Source organism: Leucopleurus acutus (genome assembly GCF_964270905.1).
Source record: "Leucopleurus acutus genome assembly, chromosome: 4".
NCBI lineage: Eukaryota > Metazoa > Chordata > Mammalia > Artiodactyla > Delphinidae > Leucopleurus > Leucopleurus acutus.
In genome coordinates this window covers 103,876,021-103,891,091 of record NC_139146.1, presented here as the reverse complement: position 1 = coordinate 103,891,091, position 15,071 = coordinate 103,876,021, and positions in this window count along the sequence as shown.

The following is a 15,071-nucleotide window of genomic DNA, read 5'->3' as shown; positions in this document are numbered from 1 at the left end:
TTTGAACACGTTTCCCGATCACACGGTGGATCATACTCTGGGTTCCACATGCATGTTTTAGCTGAAGGAAGAATCCCTTAAACCTGGAGAGTTGAGACCCATGGAATTGGTACCATGCAATATGACTTCAAAGGGTCTGCATTTGCTCACCGAACCTCACCAGTCCTATCACTGCTGCGTTTATGCCGCTGTACACACGCTTGATTCTCTTTCAGAGACATATAAATCCATAGGTTTTAAGATTCTTACTAGTCAGGTATATTCTTAGCCGTTTAATATGGGGTGTTGAGTCCACTTCGTTGAGCAAGGAGTACCTCTTGTCTATTACATATTTGGCTTATGGAACGGTATCTGTGCTAATTTCAATCTCTGGTTTTATGCACCACCCCAACTCACCTTTCCACTTAAGCAAGCATAACTTGGGTTTCTACTTTTGAGACCCTGTTCTGTTTTGTAATTCAGTTCCTGTGTAGCCAAGTTTACATTCCGTATATTAGTGATACCTTATGATATTTCTTTTTCTGTGTGACTTATTTCACTTAGAATCATCGTACCTGAATCCACTCATTATGCTGCTACGGGCCTGATGACATAGATTTCATTGCTGAGTGATATTGCATTGTACGTAAGTTCCACAACTTCTTTATCCATTTTTCGCTTTCTGTGATATTGAACTTGTAAGGTAAATGAGGTTCTTGTAAACAGAGCCATCCCAAACTTTGGGGTGGCTGTGTCTTTTTGATTTTAATTTCCCTAAGCTATAGGACCATATGTGGAAGTGCCCTAGGCTCTGTTGCTTTGTTTTTTAGATGTTTCAGGAAACACCATATACTTCTCCAGAGTGGGTGTTGGCAATTTAAATCCCGCCCATCAGCATAACAAGGCTCCCAGTTCTCCATGGCCTGTCCTGCCTTTCTGGATTTTACACTTTTTTCAGATGGCCCTTTTGACCGGGGGGCAGTGAGACTTCATTGTAGTGCAGATTTCCTTTGCAAGCTTGCTTGGTTGGCCAAAAAGGACGTATGCGTTTTTTCCTGAATATATTCAGGAAAAAACGCATACGCCCTTTTTGGCCAAGTGCATTATTGTGGACATTCTGCCTCTTTTCCTATGCTTTACATGCAATTCCAGTCTACCTCCTGAAATCGGTTTCCTGCAATCCTGCCCCGCTTTCAACTCCTCTTGGCAGCCTTCCTTCAATATATTTTAGGACGATAGCTGTCATTTATAACTCTGCAGGTTTGTGAATTACAGTGCCCCTTAGCTCCTTTCTTCAACTCGCTTTCTTGTGAGCTGGCCGCAACACCACAGGATTGCTTCAGGCCCTAGTTTGGTTCCGGCATGGCATGTTGAGCCTTTGGTTAATTCCTCTTCCTGGTGGGAAATGAGAGTTAAATTTGCCCGTCCAGACACCTCCACCTAGTCTCTCCTTGTTTCTCCCTATTCCTGTTCATTTTCCACAGAAATTGCAAACTGGGCCAAACAGGAGTTTAAAGGCACTGACTCTCCAAGTGGGGAGAGTGTTAGTAAAGCGTCTGGAATGTTGCACCCGAGTACCAGGGGACGAAAACTGAGACACATTTGAACACGTTTCCCGATGACACCGTGGATCATACTCTGGGTTCCACATGCATGTTTTAGCTGAAGGAAGAATACCTTAAACCTGGAGAGTTGAGACCCATGGAATGGGTACCATGCAATATGACTTCAAAGAGTTTGCATTTGCTCACCGAACCTCACCAATCCTATCACTGCTGCGTTTATACCGCTGTACACACGCTTGATTCTCTTTCGGAGACATATAAATCCATAGGTTTTAAGATTCTTACTAGTCAGGTATATTCTTAGGCGTTTAATATGGTGTGTTGAGTCCACTTCGTTGAGCAAGTAATAGCTCTTGTCTATTACATATTTGGCTTATGGAACGGTATCTGTGCAAATTTCAATCTCTGGTTTCATGCAGCACCCCAACTCACCATTCCCCTTAAGGAAGCATAAGTTGGTTTTCTGCATTTGAGACCCTATTCTGTTTTGTAATTCAGTTCCTTTGTAGTCAAGTTTAAATTCCGTGTGTTAGTGATATCTTATGATGTTTCTTTTTCTGTGTGACTTATTTCACTTAGAATCATCATACCTGAATCCACTCATTATGCTGCTACGGGCCTGATGACATAGATTTCATTGCTGAGTGATATTGCATTGTACGTAAGTACCACAACTTCTTTATCCATTTTTCGCTTTCTGTGATATTGAACTTGTACCGTAAACGAGGTTCTTGTAAACAGAGCCGGCCCAAACTTTGGGGTGGCTGTGTCTTTTTGATTTTAATTTCCCTAAGCTATAGGACCATATGTGGAAGTGCACTAGGCTCTGTTGCTTTGTTTTTTAGATGTTTCAGGAAACACCATACACTTCTCCACAGTGGCTGTTGGCAATTTACATCCCGCCCATCAGCATAACAAGGCTCCCAGTTTCCATGGCCTGTCCTGCCTTTCTGGATTTTACAATTTTTTCAGGTGGCCCTTTTGACCGGGGGGCAGTGAGACTTCATGGTAGTGCAGATTTCCTTTGCAAGCTTGCTTGGTTGGCCAAAAGGGGCGTATGCGTTTTTTCCTGAATATATTCAGGAAAAAACGCATACGCACTTTTTGGCCAAGTGCATCATTGTGGACGTTCTGCCTCTTTTCCTATGCTTTACATGCAATTCCAGTCTACCTCCTGAAATCGGTTTCCTGCAATTCTGCCCCGCTTTCAAGTCCTCTTGGCAGCCTTACTTCAATATATTTTTGGAAGATAGCTGTCATTTATAACTCTGCAGGTTTGTGAATTACAGTGCCCCTGAGCTCCTTTCTTCAACTCGCTTTCTTGCGAGCTGGCCGCAACACCGCAGGATTGCTTCAGACCCTAGTGTGGTTCCGGCATGGCATGCTGAGCCTTTGTTTAATTCCTCTTCCTGGTGGGAAATGAGAGTTAAATTTGCCTGTCCAGAAACCTCCACCTAGTCTCTCATTGGTTCTCCCTATTCCTGTTCATTTTCCACAGAAATTGCAAACTGGCCAAACAGGAGGTTAAAGGCACTGACTCTCCAAGTGGGGAGAGTGTTAGTAAAGCGTCTGGAATGTTGCACCCGAGTACCAGGGGACGAAAACTGAGACACATTTGAACACGTTTCCCGATCACACGGTGGATCATACTCTGGGTTCCACATGCATGTTTTAGCTGAAGGAAGAATCCCTTAAACCTGGAGAGTTGAGACCCATGGAATGGGTACCATGCAATATGACTTCAAAGGGTCTGCATTTGCTCACCGAACCTCACCAGTCCTATCACTGCTGCGTTTATGCCGCTGTACACACTCTTGATTCTCTTTCAGAGACATATAAATCCATAGGTTTTAAGATTCTTACTACTCAGGTATATTCTTAGCCGTTTAATATGGGGTGTTGAGTCCACTTCGTTGAGCAAGGAGTAGCTCTTGTCTATTACATATTTGGCTTATGGAACGGTATCTGTGCTAATTTCAATCTCTGGTTTTATGCACCACCCCAACTCACCTTTCCACTTAAGCAAGCATAACTTGGGTTTCTACTTTTGAGACCCTGTTCTGTTTTGTAATTCAGTTCCTGTGTAGCCAAGTTTACATTCCGTATATTAGTGATACCTTATGATATTTCTTTTTCTGTGTGACTTATTTCACTTAGAATCATCGTACCTGAATCCACTCATTATGCTGCTACGGGCCTGATGACATAGATTTCATTGCTGAGTGATATTGCATTGTACGTAAGTTCCACAACTTCTTTATCCATTTTTCGCTTTCTGTGATATTGAACTTGTACCGTAAACGAGGTTCTTGTAAACAGAGCCGTCCCAAACTTTGGGGTGGCTGTGTCTTTTTGATTTTAATTTCCCTAAGCTATAGGACCATATGTGGAAGTGCCCTAGGCTCTGTTGCTTTGTTTTTTAGATGTTTCAGGAAACACCATATACTTCTCCAGAGTGGGTGTTGGCAATTTAAATCCCGCCCATCAGCATAACAAGGCTCCCAGTTCTCCATGGCCTGTCCTGCCTTTCTGGATTTTACACTTTTTTCAGATGGCCCTTTTGACCAGGGGGCAGTGAGACTTCATTGTAGTGCAGATTTCCTTTGCAAGCTTGCTTGGTTGGCCAAAAAGGACGTATGCGTTTTTTCCTGAATATATTCAGGAAAAAACGCATACGCCCTTTTTGGCCAAGTGCATCATTGTGGACATTCTGCCTCTTTTCCTATGCTTTACATGCAATTCCAGTCTACCTCCTGAAATCGGTTTCCTGCAATCCTGCCCCGCTTTCAACTCCTCTTGGCAGCCTTCCTTCAATATATTTTAGGACGATAGCTGTCATTTATAACTCTGCCGGTTTGTGAATTACAGTGCCCCTGAGTTCCTTCCTTCAACTCGCTTTCTTGTGAGCTGGCTGCAACACCGCAGGATTGTTTCAGGCCCTAGTGTGCTTCTGGCATGCCACGCTGAGCCTTTGGTTAATTCTTCTTCCTGGTGGGAAATGAGAGTTAAATTTACCCTTCCAGACACCTCCACCTAGTCTCTCATTGGTTCTCCCTATTCCTGTTCATCTTACGCAGAAATTGCAAACTCGGCCAAACAGGAGGTTAAAGGCACTCACTCTCCAAGTGGGGAGAGTGTTAGTAAAGCGTCTGGAATGTTGCACCCGAGTACCAGGGGACGAAAACTGAGACACATTTGAACACGTTTCCCGATCACACGGTGGATCATACTCTGGGTTCCACATGCATGTTTAGCTGAAGGAAGAATCCCTTAAACCTGGAGAGTTGAGACCCATGGAATGGGTACCATGCAATATGATTTCAAAGGGTCTGCATTTGCTCACCTAACCTCACCAATCCTATCACTGCTGCGTTTATGCCGCTGTACACACGATTGATTCTCTTTTGGAGACATATAAATCCATAGGTTTTAAGATTCTTACTAGTCAGGTATATTCTTTGGCCTTTATTATGGGGTGTTGAGTGCACTTCGTTGAGCAAGGAGTAGCTCTTGTCTATTACATATTTGGCTTATGGAACGGTATCTGTGCTAATTTCAATCTCTGGTTTTATGCACCACCCCAACTCACCTTTCCACTTAAGCAAGCATAACTTGGGTTTCTACTTTTGAGACCCTGTTTTGTTTTGTAATTCAGTTCCTGTGTAGCCAAGTTTACATTCCATATATTAGTGATACCTTATGATATTTCTTTTTCTGTGTGACTTATTTCACTTAGAATCATCGTACCTGAATCCACTCATTATGCTGCTACGGGCCTGATGACATAGATTTCATTGCTGAGTGATATTGCATTGTACGTAAATACCACAACTTCTTTATCCATTTTTCGCTTTCTGTGATATTCAACTTGTACCGTAAACGAGGTTCTTGTAAACAGAGCCGTCCCAAACTTTGGGGTGGCTGTGTCTTTTTGATTTTAATTTCCCTAAGCTATAGGACCATAAGTGGAAGTGCCCTAGGCTCTGTTGCTTTGTTTTTTCGATGTTTCAGGAAACACCATACACTTCTCCAGAGTGGCTGCTGGCAATTTACATCCCACCCATCAGCATAACAAGGCTCCCAGTTCTCCATGGCCTGTCCTGCCTTTCTGGATTTTACACTTTTTTCGGATGGCCCTTTTGACCGGGGGGCAGTGAGACTTCATTGTAGTGCAGATTTCCTTTGCAAGCTTGCTTGGTTGGCCAAAAAGGGCGTATGCGTTTTTTCCTGAATATATTCAGGAAAAAACGCATACGCCCTTTTTGGCCAAGTGCATCATTGTCGACGTTCTGAGTGTTTTCATATGTTTTCAGTGCAATTCCTGTCTACCTCCTGAAATCGGTTTCCTGCAGTTCTGCCTTGCTCTCAGTGCCTCTTCATAGCCTTACCTCAATATACTTTTGGAAAATAGTTGGCCTTTATAACGCTGCAGGTTTTTGAATTGCAGTGGCCCTTAGCTCCATTTTTCAGCTCTTATTTTTGTGATCTTGCCTCATATCCACAGGATTTCTTCAGGACCTATTCTTCTTCTGGGACGCCTTGCTCTGCCTTTGGTTAATTCTTCCTCCTGATGTGAAATTAGAGTGACATGTGCCCATTGAAACCGCTACAGCTATTTTCTCACTGGTTCCCCCTATTCCCATTCATCCTCCGCACTAACTGCAGACTGTGCGATACCGGAACTTAAAGGCATTGACTCTCCATGTGGAGATGTTGTTAGTAAAGTGGCTGGAATGTTGATCCGGAGCCCCAGGAGAGGAAAATGAGGTGCATTTTAGAAACCTTTCCCGATCATATGGTATACCATCCGCTGGATTTCCCATGCATGGTTTAGCTGTAGGAAGATTCCCTTCAACTTGGAGTGTTGGGACCCTTGGAATAAGTAGCATGAAGTATTGCATTAAACTTTCGGCAGTTGCTCACCAAAGCTCTCCAATCCTTTCAGCCCCAAGTGTCCAGCCTTATGTCTTATCCAGCTGTGGGTTTATATGTGGTCATTCCAGGTTGCATCACAGCCCCTGAGCGAATTTTGTAAGAATTTTTCTCTCTTTCATTGTTTCTGCGTTTTGGTTTTAAAATTTATTTCTATAATGGGGTTTAGCTCATTTTCACTGCTGTGTTTGTGCCGCTCTGCGCACACTTGATTCCCTTATGGAGATATATCAATACATGGGTTTTAAGATTCTTATTACTCAGATATATTTCTCTGTGGTGTATAGGGTGTGTTGAGGCCAGTTCATTGAGCGAGGTGTAGATCTTGTCTGATACCTATTTGGTTTATTGAACGGTATCTGTGCTAATTTCAAACTCTGGTTTTATGCATCACCCCACCTCTCCTTTCCCCTTAAGCTGACATAAGTGTGTTTTCTAAATGTGAGACACTGTTCTGTTTTGTAATTAATTTTTTGTGCAGCCATATTTATCCTCCCTCTATAAGTGATATCTTATGATATGTTTCTTTTTCTGTTTGACTTATTTCAAGTAGTATTATCGGACCTCAATCCACTCTTTATCCTTCTACTAGCCTTATTACATTGATTTCATGGTGAAGAGATATTCCATTGTACATAAGTACCACATTTTCTTTATCCATTGTTCTCTTTCCTGGGATATTTAAGGTGTACTGAAGTTGAGGTTCTTGTAAACAGAGTAGCCCTAAACTGTGGTGTGCTTGTGTCTTGTTGATATTTAGACTTCCCTAGATATACTCCCGTGATTGGAAGTGCCCTATGCTCTGTCGCTCTGTTTTTTAGATGATTTAGGAACCACCATACACTTCTCCAGAGTGGCTCTCGGCAGTTCACACACTGTCCATCAGCGTATAAAGGCTCCCTGTTCTCCATGGCCTGTCCTGCATTTCTGGTTTTTACAATTTTTTCGGATGGCCCTTTTGACCGGTGGGAAATGAGACTTCTTTGTTGTGCACATTTGCATTGCTTGCTTGCTTGCTTGCCCATAAAGTGCGTATGCGTTTTTTCCTGGATATATTCAGGAAAAAACGCATACTCCCTTTTGGGCCAACTGCATCATTGTCGAAATTCTGCCGCTTTTCATGTGCTTTAAAGGCGAGTCCAATCTATCTCTTGAAATCTGTTTCTTGCAATTCTGTCTTGCATTCAGATCCTCTTCTTTGCCTTACCTCAACATATTTTTGGACATTAGTTTTCATTTATAACTCTGCAGGTTTGTGAATTGCAGTGACCCTGAGCTCCATTTTTTAAGTTGCTCTTTTGTGAGCTGGCCTCAAAACCGCAGGATTGCTTCAGGCCCTATTTTGGCTCCGGCGAGGCGGGCTGAGCCTTTTTTTAATTCTTATTCTTAATGGGAAATTAGAGTGACATGTGCCCGTCCAAACCCCTACAACTATTCTCTCATTGTTTCCCCCTGTTCCCGTTCATCCTCCTCACAATTTGCAAAATGTGTGAAACAGAAGTTTAAATGTGCTGATTCTCTAAGTGGGGAGATTCTAAGTAACGTGGCTGGAATGATGAACAGGAGCACCAGGAGAGGATAAATGAGGTGCATTTTAGACACATCTCCCGATCACATGGTGTACAGTCCTCTGGGTTTTCCATGCATGTTTTAGCTGTAGGAAGATTCCTTGAACCTGCAGATTTGGGACCCATTGAATGGGTACCAGGTAGTATTACTTTAAAGGGTGTGCATTTCCTCACCCAACCTCACATTTCTCTTAGCGCGAACAGTTTCCAGCCTTATGTCTCATCCTGCTGTGGGTCTAGATGTGTTCAATCCATGTTGCATCACCGTCCCTGAGGAAAAGTTGTAAGAGGTTTTCTCTGTCTCTCTGTCGTTTATTTTTTTCAATTTATTACTATATTGGTTACAGCTGATTTTCAAAGCTCTGTTTCTTGCTGCTGTACATCCACTTGATTCATGTACAGAGAGACATCAATAAATTCTTTTTCAGATTCTTACCAGTCATAGATATTCTTTTCCGGTGACTTGAGTGTGCTGAGTGCAGTTCTTTTAGCTACCGTGTAGGCCTTGTTGATTATCAGTTTGGTATTTGGAATGGTATCTTTGCTAATCTCAACCTCCTGGATGATGCCTCACCCCTCCCCACCTTTCCCGTTTAGCAGCCTTACGCATGTTTTCTACATATTTGACTATGTTTTTGTTTTGTAATTTATTTCATGTGTAGCCATTTTGGATTCCACCTTTAAGTGATATCTTATGATATGTGTCTTTTTCTTTTTGAATTATGTCACTTAGAATGATCATACGTAACTCCTCCGGAGTTGTTACAACTGGCCATATTTCATTGATTTCCAGGCTGAGTAATATTCCACTCTACATAAGTACCACATCTCTATCCATTTTTTCCCTCCAGAGACATTTAAGTTATATCCTAGTCGAGGATCTTTTAAACAGAGAGGCAGTAAACATTGGGGTGCCTGTGTCCTCTCGATTTTTGTTTTTCCCAAGATATACGCCCATGAGTGCAAGTGCCCTATGCTCTGTAGCTCATTTTTTAGATGCTTTAGTAAACACAATACACTTCTCCAGAATGGCCGTTGGCAATATACATTTCCACTATAAGCCTCACAGGGCTCCCTCTTCTCCTTGCCCTGTCCTGCATTTCTGGCGTTTACACTTTATGAGGATGGCTCTTCTGACTGATGCGAAGTGATATCTTTTGTAGTATTGATTTCCAGTGCCCACCTGTTCGGTTGGCTAAAAAAGTGTATGCCCTTTTCTTGAATATATACAGAAAAAAACGCATACAGCCTTTTTGGCCAACTGCAATGTCGGAAATGTTCAGCCCCTTTTCTTGTGCTTAATGGCGAGTCCTTTCTACCTCCTCAAATCCCTTTCCTGCCATTCTCCGTTGCTTGCCAATCCTTTTCTTTGACTTTCCTCAAGACATTTTTCAGTGATAGATATTTTCAACTCTGCAGTTTCGTGAATTTTACTGCCCCTGAGTTCCATTGTTCAACTTGTGTTTATGGGAACTGGCCACAAAGCAGTGGGATTTCCTCAAGCCCTATACTGTTTCCATGGGCAACCCTAGCCTTTGGTCAATTCATCTTCCTGATTGGAAATTAGAGTGACATGTGCCTGTCTGAACACCTAGGACTTGTCTCTCATTGTTCCTCATCCTTCCGCTTCATCCTCTGGACAAATTCCAAACTGTACGCAACAGGATGTTGACAGTGTTGACATCTCCAAGTGGGGGACTGTTAGTAAAGACGCTGGAGGGGTGAACCCGAGCACCAGGAGATGAGGAGATGAGATGCCTTTTCCAAACTCTTCCCGATCAGACGGTATACCATCCTCTGGATGTGACAGACATGTTTTAGCAGTAGGAAGAGTCCCATTCATGTAAGGAGAACACCAGGGCTTTTTCAAAATCAGTGTCTCCCCGAAACCCAAACTGGGGAGTTTTTTAAGCTACGGCTACACATATGTTCATTAAGGGCCTTGGGAAGTAGGCAGAGTCCAAACTTTAGATGACTGAAGTCTTCAGGGTCAGAAGCACTCACCACCGGCTTCCCTTAGGTTACACTTTAACTGTCATTGATAGATGATGTCAATAAAAATATCTGTTCTTTTTCCGATTATTTCCCCTTATAGGTTATTGCACAATATTGAGTGTAGTTCCCTGTGCTATACAGTAGTTCCTTGTTGATGATCTATTTTATACATAGCAGTGTGTATGTGTTAATTCCAAACTGTTAATTTATCCCTCCTCCCACCTTTCCCCTTTGGTAATAATAAATTATAAGATTTTATACTTCTCAGAAATGGGGGAGCTGAAAGAGAGGTATCATTTTCAATGGAAAAGCATTTAAAACAAGATTGAAGCTTTAACCAAGATTATTAGATGTACATCCTTGGAAAGAAATCACTTCATTTCTCTAATATTGACCTGACAAATAAGACAAACCTTTTCACTGAACTTGCTTATAATAAAGTGATGGAAATATCAAATGGAAGTGTTAGAAACATCTTATTTTACCCGAGCCTTATAAACTGTTCTATGTTAACTACAGTTTGGCTCACACATCTGTTCATTGAAGTTACAATAGTCTCAATTTCTGTTACTGATCCTCCAGAGTGGACCCCAACAAGGGTCCCCCTGCCCAGTGTCATTGGGGCCAACAGATCGAGACTGAGTTTGGTTCCCAAGCAAAGGAAACTTTATATTTTCATCAGAGAATGGAGAGGTGAGAGCATGCACTACCCCGTGGGCTGTGGGCTGGGCTGCTGTGTAGAGATCCTGTCAGAGTCAGTGAGAGGGAGGGGGTGGAGCTCTCAAGGGCCGGGTTGGCTGCAGCTCAGGCTCTATATCTCGGAGTCTGCACTGGGCCCCAGGAGCTGAGGTGTCGACCCAGCCATTCTGCACCAGGAAATCTGGTCTGAAGTGCCGGGTGTGGAACCTCTGCATGCGGGACCCTAGGAGCACGTGAAATTAGACAAAGCACAAAGGATAAAAAAGGTCAGACTTGACTTTATTGCCCACATTCTATTTTTATCTCCCAGGGATTTTTAATGGGCTTTGCTGGGGACAAACCCCTCCTCTGCCTTTTGTCCCGTTCCTCATTCTTGGAGTGCTGAGGGTGCAGACCCTTCTTCTGTAACTGCTGAGTGCTGAGTTGGGAGCCCTCATACCAGGGGACGAGGGTCAGAACTTCTCCCCAGCAGCCTCCAGGTGACGTTGATTGGCCCCAGGACCCCTGCCTCCCTGCTCGTCCGCCTGAGCACCAGCATTGGAAGTGTTATAGATTCTAATGACCTTTAAGGGTCCAGGAAAGAGATGTGCAGAGACGCTGTGGGGGCCGGTTTCACCCCGCCCCACATTTGTTCGGCCACCTTAGGCTGACCGTTTCTGCCAGCCTAGATGCTCTGACCAGTAGTCTGCTCTTTCTTCAATTAGGCCCCTGAATTAACGTAAAAACAGCACCAGGTGTCAGAGCCCTGCCCGCTCAACTCCCAGACAGTCCAGGGTCAGTGGTGATCGAGGACCATGATGGCCACTGAGTCAACAGCCTTTTGAAGTAAACAGGAGTCCAGCCGGTCTTATTGGCCACCATCATCACGGTGTCTGTAGGCTTTTCTATGGTGACAGTGTGATATACGGTTCCCCCGCCAAGATTATTAGCTCCCCTCCGGGTGCAGGAAGTCCTGCAAGCAGTAGTCTACTCCTTCGGGACACACTATTGTTGTTTTATGAGAGAAACTCCAGGTCAAGTGATGTTCACATGAGTCGTCATGGTGCCCTGTTGCCCCCGGTTATCTCTCTGGATGTTGGAGTTGGAGGGCCTCCTCACTCGAGGTCGGTGTGCCCACGGAGCGAACCCTGCAACTTCAGGGCATGGTTGGTGATTAGGATCACCACGTGGGGTCCTTTTCCCTTAGGAGGGAGGTGGCCTTTTGGGCTGCTGATTTCCAGGTTTTTAGATACCGCCAGTATCTTGGCCAGATGTGGCAGTGGGCCAAGCCCCTTGGTGACTGTAGTTTATCCTACCTGGATGGCATTCTTGCGTTGTTCCATTTCAAGTGGTCCCAGTTTTTGCACTAATTCTCCAATGGCGATTCACCTTTCACCGGGAATGGAAAGGTCAAAGGGTTTAGCTCAATTAGGGAGTTCCAGGGCAAGGGTCTGAATTGACTGCTCTTTCCATTCTTGAAAGGCCACTTCTGGATTCTGTTCCAAAGGATCATCATCTTTTCCTTTCAGTGTTTCATATAGAGGCCCAGCTAGTAGACTGTAGTTAGGGATCCAGAAGCAGCAAACCCTGGCCTCCCCAGGAACCCCTAAGCTGTCTTCTAGTTTTAGAAAGGGGTAAGGCTGCAAATGGTTTCTTCCCTTTCCTGGGATGGGCTTCTCTGACCTTGTGTGAGAATGAAGCCCAGGCAGGTCACCGCAGTCTGTGATATTTGAGCTTTTTCTTGGACAACTTCTATCCTTTATTGGCTTGGTAGTTCAGAGGCCTCCTTAGTAGGGCTGGCGATCAGAATGTCGTCTGCATATTGAAGGAGGGTTTCCTTTTCCAGAGGTAGAACTTTTCGGTCTTTAGCTAAGCTTTCCCCAAAGATGGTGTGGGAATTTTTGAACCCTTGGGGCAAGACGGCCCGGAAGTATTGTTTTAGTTGTATGTTGAGTCCTGCCACTCACAAGCCAAAATTTCTTGTGACTCTGGGACTAATGGAATACAAAAGAAGGCATCATTGAAGACTAATACAGAATACCATGTCCTGGTGGTTGGTAGAATGACCAGCAGGGTGTAGGAATCAGGAGTAACTGGAGGTATATCCTCGGTGGCTTCACTGACTGTCCTGACATCCTTTACCAGGTCCCCAGCAGCCCATGGGGCTCTCGTGGTCAGGCCAATCCCAGGATATGAAGCTCTCCTGGGCAGGTACCCCACCCCCAACCCAGCCCACGGGGCTCTCATGGTCAGGCCCCTCCCAGGATACAGAGCTACCCTTGCAGGTACCGTGGCAGGGCTGGGCACACAGGAACCGTGCACATAGCCCTCATTGAAGAGCACCCCCAGCTCACCTGTCGCTCAGAGCTGACACAGAGCACCTCAGAGCAGAACTTGAACTAACAAACAGCAGCTCCGACAGGTCTGTGACCCTGGGCATCACTCTGTGTGGCCTCCCTCCACCTGGTCTTCCAGAGACTTCCACTGCACCCAGGGCACCAGGCCTCTGTCTCCAACCACCACCCACCCCTCCTCTCCCTGACTCCTGGGTTCGTCTCATTAGGAGAGGGTTTTCTTGAAGTTGTCTCCCACTCATGGGCCAGATAAAATGATTAGAAAACAAGCCAAAGCTGCAGCCCCTTGTCTATCCTGACTCTCAGGAGCCCACACCTGTTCCTTGGACCTGGCCGGTTCAGCAAGTTCCATTTTCTGCAACTGTGAGCCCCTGAGGGGTGATGATTGGCTACCTGGGCAGCCTTACCATGCCGGCCAGCCCTCCCCAGGTGTGCCTGGGTTGAGATCAATATAAATACCACTCCAGGCAGCAAAAGCCCCTGCAGCTGTGCCTGACGCCATTTTCTCTGCCCTGTCAGCAGTCTCGGGGCTGGGCTGGTGGGAGGGAGTGAGAGGCCACGGCTTTGTGGGTGGCCCAGTGTGAGTGGGGCTCTGCTGGACTTTCTGCAGCAGTTGCCAGGCTGCCACCTGCTAAAGAAGAGGATGTGTCACCCATACCTGCTGCTGGAATTTCTCCCTGGGCAGAGGTGAGGAAGGAAAAAAGCAGTGGGGGCAGGGACAGGACGGGTATCTCAGGCAGGGAAATGGAAATCTTCCAGAAGAGCACCCAGGGCCAGGACCATCCTGGCTGGCCTGCAGGCACCAAGTCAGCTGGCATGCTGTCACTCGTGTGGCTCCATGGCCCTTCCTCTAGGCTTTCAAGTCCTTGTATATATTCAGGTGTTTTACCTGGGAAGGGTGGGAACAGTTCAGCAGCAACTGGCCTGGGGCTCAGCTCACGTTTACTCACAGATGCCTCGGCACGGTGCCCCAGCTTTGCAATGAGGACGCTTGTTGTGTGGGGGCTGCTGGCTGAATGGGAGACGATTCCCCACCACTGACCAACTTCAGAATTGTTTACAACTGGAGCAAGTGCCCTGATACGGTTTTCCTCTGAGTAACTGGTGGGTTCTGTTTTTTTTTTCTCTTTTTCGTTTTTGGTTCAAGGTAGATTTTATTCCTCTTTTTTGTATTTACAGATATAAGCATGGAAATAATTTATTCATATAAATACATGTATGTGAAGGGAATAATTGTTTTTTCTGTTTTATTTTTTAAATTTTATTTCTTTTTAATTTTGAATTTTATTTTATATTTTTATACAGCAGGTTCTCATTGGTTATCTATTTTATACATATAAATGTTTACATGCCAATCCCAATCTCTCAACTCCTCCCACCACCACCCCTCCAAGAGCTTTCCCCCCTTGTTGTCCATACGATTGTTGTCTACATCTGTTGCTCTATTTATGCCTTGCAAAACGGTTAATCTGTACAGTTTTTCTAGGTTCCACATATATGCATGAATATACAAGATTTGTTTTTCTCTTTCTGACTTACTTCACTCTGTATGACAGTCTCTAGATCCATCGACGTCTCTACAAATGACCCAATTTCATTCCTTTCATGGCTTAGTAATATTCCATTTTATATATGTACCACAGCTTTATGCATTCGTCTGTCTGTGGGCATTTAGGTTGCTTCCATTACCTCGATATTGTAAATAGTGATGCAATGAACATTGCGGTGAATGTCTCTTTTTGATTTATGGTTTTGTCTGAGTATATGTCCAGTCCTGGGATTGCTGTATCATATGGTAATTCTATTATTAGTTTCTTAAGAAACTCCATATTGTTCTCCATAGTGACTGTATCAATTTATATTCCCAACAATAGTGGAAGAGGCTTCCTTTTCTCCACACCCTTTCCAGCATTTGTTGTTTGTAGATTTTCAGATGATGCCCATTCTAACAGGTGTGAGGTGATACCTCATTGTTGAGTCCATTTCGTTGAGCAAGGGGT